Raw genomic sequence first — 5,611 nt, 5'->3', positions numbered from 1 at the left:
TTTTAAACTGGATTTTGTCTTGCGGGCTCACAGCATGTCAACCTCTAAAATACTCTTAGCAATGGCTCTCTCTGGAGAATCATATTATGGGCCAATTTCCACTCTCTATATGTTGCTTTATGTTTGAGGGGTTTTTGGCCTGTCTCAAGAACCCGTTTCTTGGTCGAGGTGAGGGCTGAGGGGCCTATACCCATGATGAGCAAGGGCTCAGGCCTTCCCAGTGACCTAGAAATCCATGTCCTTGACCAGGTCTTGGAGATAAGCCTTGTACTGGTTCAAGGTGAGGGAGAGTAAGTGGCTGTTGGAAATGTGCAGGTCCAAGGTATGCCCCAGTGAGGAGGTACCCTCTAAATGGGCCATATCTGGCAGGGTGCTGAGGCACATGGGAACAACCTTGACCACCAGGAGCCTCTTGATAGACAGCTGGTCCTGGGACCACGACTCCCCAGCAAAAGAATTACAGGGTGTAGATGGTGTCTGCTTCCTTCCCTGAAGATGATCAGGTCTGCCACAAAAGTTTCCAGGTGGAACGTGCCTCCTTTCTTGCCCTTGGGGCCTCGCCATTGTGCTGGTGACCACCATCAGGAAGGCGGTCTAGCCCATGGCCCAGTACCAGTGGCAGTGCCCCAGCCTCTGGGCCCAGAGCTGCTGCCAGGCTCTCTGCAGAGCTCCCCGCTTCCTCCCCCCACCCCACTGCAAGGCAGCTCAGCACAGCCTCGTGTAGCCTGTCATACCCTGGGGTCTGACAGTCTTATTGGTTGCCCAAGCAGTGTCCTGTCCCCTGCATCTGACCCCACCAGCCACAGGCCCCTGGGGCAGAAGACAGTCTGCTGGAAGACTTGGTACCCAGGTAGGAGGTGGTCCCCTTGAACTTCCACTCTGAGCAGTGATAGCAGCAATATTAAGAGAGAGGGATGAGAGAGTATAAGGGGCCATCACCCCAGCTCCAGCCCCTCCCATGCCACAGCTGGTACTCATCTTCCTCAGGCAAGATGCCTTAGTGGGTTTTGGGGAGTGGGAGCGGGGGTCCGAGTTAGGGCAGGGAACAGGGATGTTTAAGGTGGGGCTCAGCAAAAGCTGAGGAGGGTGCTCAGGGTCCACACAGGCTCGAGGGCCCCCATCTGGTGATGGGGCCAAGCCCATGTCACTCAGGAACTCCTCCTGGGCGTCAGAGGTACCACATCTGCCACTGGTGTCTGGAGAGGTATCCGGCTCAGGAAAGTCCCTAACTCCTGAGGTCACAAACTCGTAGATCTAGTGCAGATTCTGGGGGTCCTTGCTCTGTCCTAGGCCAAATGCAATAAAATGCTTCCTTCCGGTTTAGGGCGGACCGGAAATTCCTCTTCTGGGTCAGCAGGTTGGGCTTATCCTTCCCAGGGTTTTAGGACCTCTAGCCTTGGCCCAGGCTGGAAGATGCAGAAGTCCTCCTGCTGGGCATCGTGCCGCAAACCATTCTTCAAAGTGATGCAGAGGCACATGTGGTTCTGGTCCAGGCAGGCCACGCCCTACGGCTGCCCCAGGTCCAGCTGCCACACAGGCCAAGGTCGGACCCGAGGCTTTGGGGTTCCCATGGCCCAGCATAGAGGCTCGGTGCACGCAGGGTGCTGGGACCTAGGCCTGCTCTTGGACTCCAGGTAGCTCTTGAGCTCACAGCTGCACGTACCTGTCCCCTTCCTGGCAGCTGGGCTTTAGAGTGGTGGAGCTTTCTTTTCTATCTACTGCTTTTATGATGAATACAAACACACAAACATACTTACACTGGCCTTATGCTAGAAAGGTCTGAACCAAAGTGAGTTTCCAGACCATTTCAGACTGGAACCAGTTTCAGGATTTTGGCCTAACTTTGGTTTTGTTACTGATTGCAAGTATCTTGAGTTTGGTGGATACCCCTGGGCTCATCTAGATAATGAGCTCATCTGGATACTGCTTTGGACTAGGGTTTCTGCAGCCTTGAGATACTTCTGGCTATGTTGGACCGTATGGGTCCTTGGGGTGGAAGCAACATTTTAAGGAAGGGAACGATCATCTCTCTCAATTTCCGTAATGTGCCCAGAGTTTGTGGGAAAATGAGTAGCTGAGTGATCATCTTTCATTCATTCATTCACTCTTTCATTCAACAAAGATGTTCTGAGTGCTTACTATGTGTCTGGCCCTTTGCTGAGTCTTGAGAGCAGTGAGATATTTGCATGGAGTTCCCAGCACCACATAAATAGACTGATGTAAAATCGTGTGAAACGTAGTGCGGTGAGGGTCAGCACATGATGCCTCGGGAGACTCCAGTGGAAGTTAGGGAAGACTTGCCTAGAGAGGTAGCCCCTGGGCTGAGTCTGGAGAGATGAACAGGAGGAGTTAGCCTGGTAAAGAAGTGGAAGGGGCTGTTGAGAGATCCACAGGTGTAAAGGCATGAAGGCAGGAGAGGACCCGGGACCTTCTGGGAACAGCCCGTGCTCTGTAGAGCCTGAGTGCTGGGTTTGTGGCAGGAGCTGTCAGGCTTTGGGATGAGCGTGGGCAGCCGCGCGATCACAAGCGCTTGATAGAGCAGCCTGGTATGCCTGGACTCCATCCCAAAAGCACGTGAAAGCCAACGACTGGTTTTAAGCCGGGGAGATTTGGGGGCTGTCTTATGTATTTATGTCAACAAATATTTTCACCCAGAGTTTTCATTTTGTGTTCCCTTGATTCTATGAACCAAGGGGTGTGGGGTGGGAAATACTGTTTTTTTGTTTTTGTTTTGATTAAGTGAAAAGAAACAGCAAGTGTTTAAAAAAAGAAAAACTCTACAAAATGATGGGTGAGAAGCTGTAGCTTTAAGTTTTATACCTTCTGTGCTGCTTGACTTTAGACGTTTCATGACATGTCATACATTGCCTGCAAGTTAATTAACCCATCAACTTGGAAGGTTGCTGGTAAATTCCAAACCAGTTTCGAGGGTGTGTATGTATTCTGAGCGGGGAGCTGGTTAAAGGCATCCATAACATTATGATAATCCTTGCTGAATATTGCTAGGATTTCAACTGGCAATTCATGCCATTTCTGGCACCATTACCCGCAAAAGGCCATGCTTCCCCCAGAAAGGTAGATGAACCCTCAATTAATAGGAAGAGAATAAACATGTTTAATTTGACAATAACTTGACTTCCCTGTCTCACAAGGTGAAAGGGAAAAGTCGGTGGTTTCTGAGAGAGAGAGAGAAGGGAGGGGAGGGAGGAACAGGCTGGGTTGACTGGTGACGCTGTGAAAGCCCCACAATTGCTGTCGAGGTGGTTTTTCACCCCTGGAGCAGGGTGATCTCATTTGCTGCTGCCTATGCATTCATCCCTGGCTTTCTTGTCTTTTTGCCATCAGGACACATGCATATGCTGAATGTGTAAGCGTGCCCCAGGGAGGCTGTAAGGATTTTAGAGGCAGAGTAAGCAGGATTCAGATTCTCCTCTGCAACTTACTTAGCTGTGAAGCCTGGGAAAGTTGTTTACCTTACCTGAGCTGATTTCAGAGTGCCCACCTAGCCTGGGCTTCTGTGACAATTAAATGGGGTGAGATGTTGGTGTATAGTGACTGACACATACCTGATGTTCAATAGATGTTAATTTCTCTCCCGACCCTGGACTAAAGTTACTTTTAATTGGTTTTCACAGGAATAGCCATTTGTCTCCCTGACTCTCTGTCCTGCTTACTTTTCACCAGTAAGGAAACACATGTTCAGAGAAGTGGGAACTTTGGGAGCAGAATGCCTTGTATTCCAATCCTGGTGTTACTACTCGCTTTGGACAGGTGACTCCATATTTTAATTTTATTTTTTAATTTATTTTAAAGTAATGTGTATTTGTTTTTATGTGTTGTTGTTTTAATTAATTCATTAATTTGGTTGCGCTGGGTCTTAGTCGCGGCAGGCAGGCTCCTTAGTTGTGGCATGCGAACTCTTAGTTGTGGCATGCATGTGGGATCTAGTTCCCTGACCAGGGAGGGATCGAACCTGGACCCCCTGCATTGGGAGAGCAGAGTCTTATCCACTGCACCACCAGGGAAGTCCCTCAGTAATTTCACTTAGGTTTCTTCTCTATGAAACGGGAACAGTGATGCCCAATACTTCCTACGTCTTCCACGGTCGTTGTAAAGACTCAGCGAAGTAAGGCAGGGCTCCCAAACCTTAGAGAATCAGAATCACCCAGACATCTTGCTAAAACAGACCGCTAGACTCCATCCTCAGGGGTTCTGATTCTTGAAGTCTTGGGGGAGGCTGAGGATTTGCATTTCTAACCAATTCCCAGGCAGTGCTGGTGTGGTGGTCCCAGGCCACATTTTGACAACAGGGCAGCCTGTCAATACCAGATGGATGTAAGCTACCATCACATTTTGTATTTTTGGGTAGGGGTCATAAAGTAGTTGCCACCGCTTGGCTATTATTCTAATTTGGGGGTCCTTATTTTGGCTATGTCAAATAATCGCTTAATTTTGAATTTAAGTAGAACTAATATAAGCAGTGAGGAGAAAGAATTTAGTATTCTAGGGGGTTGGAATCTACCTTTGCTGCTGAGGACACCTGTGTGACGCAGACACAGGAAGGAGGGGCCTGGACTGACCAGGCGTCAATACAGTTTTATCAGCCTTGACCCCTTGGGACGTGTCTGGATTAAAAAACACATTTCTGGAACATTCTCCTATTGCACAAGACTCCCTACCAGGTGTTAAGGGCATGTTTCAGGGAAATTCTGGGAAATGACAGGGGAGTTCCACAGGCCAGAATTTCTTTTAGTAACTTGTAAAAAAAAAAAAAAAAACAAACCCCATCATCCCTAAGGTTTTTAAGTACATAAAGATGGATCTTCCCACTGAGGAAATCATGGGCCCTGACTCTTTTATTTTAGAAGGTGGAATGCAAAGATAAGGGCCATGGTGGCACCTCTGTCACTTCATGAGCAGCCTGAATTACAGATCTAAAATTAACAGCTTCTCCCCCATCCATCCACCCAATACTTAAACTCTGCTCTGTCATTGTTTCTAGAAGCAATCGAGTCATAAGAAATTCTACCTGAATCTGCAAGCCTTTCAAACACAGCCAAGGTGGGGAACTCAGTGTCACGTTAGTGTTAAGAGTTTAGGTTCTGGGGTCAGATGGATGGGACCCATCTCTTCACTTTCTGGCTTGGAGAGAGTGACCTTAACAGATGACTTTCTAAACTCCCATTTTCTTATCTAAATTAAGGGCAGTAGTAGTACTTATTCCAAAGAGTCTTTGTGAGGGTTATTTAGATAAGTATGTGAGGACTCAATAAATGACAGCTATTGTTTCTACCGGGGCGATTTTTAAGAGTTTAGGCTTGGGACCAACAGCTGCATGCGCCCCTGAGCTGTCACGTTTACAGAATTATCCAGCAATGTTCAGTTGGTTTGTGGGGCTAGATTCTCCGTTTTCTCCAATTTGTTTATATGGTTTTGGATTGAAAGAGAAGGGGAAAGAAATGGGGACACAGGGACAGAGGATGGCCTGTGGGGAGTATGACCCTGCCTGACCCGGGGAACTGCGGCTCAGCCCCCGTAAGGCAGGAGTTAGAGCCATAAGCTGAAGGATCTGTTCTCCCCAGGTGGTGCGGGACACTCAGTGGCTCAGAGG

General features: G+C 48.5%; 1 pseudogene across 1 annotated transcript; it reads right to left on the bottom strand.

Moving 5' to 3' along the window:
* Positions 1–225: 225 nt before the first annotated feature.
* LOC309623494 (interferon regulatory factor 3 pseudogene) lies at positions 226–5,279 on the bottom strand (annotated as a pseudogene). Its single transcript has 2 exons — positions 793–5,279; positions 226–429 (listed from the first exon to the last, which is right to left on the bottom strand). The product of its transcript is annotated as an interferon regulatory factor 3 pseudogene (transcript).
* Positions 5,280–5,611: the final 332 nt, after the last annotated feature.

Source organism: Balaenoptera borealis, assembly GCF_965194805.1.
Source record: "Balaenoptera borealis genome assembly, chromosome: 2".
NCBI classification, from domain to species: Eukaryota; Metazoa; Chordata; class Mammalia; order Artiodactyla; family Balaenopteridae; genus Balaenoptera; species Balaenoptera borealis.
This window is presented reverse-complemented; position numbering and strand designations above follow the sequence as displayed.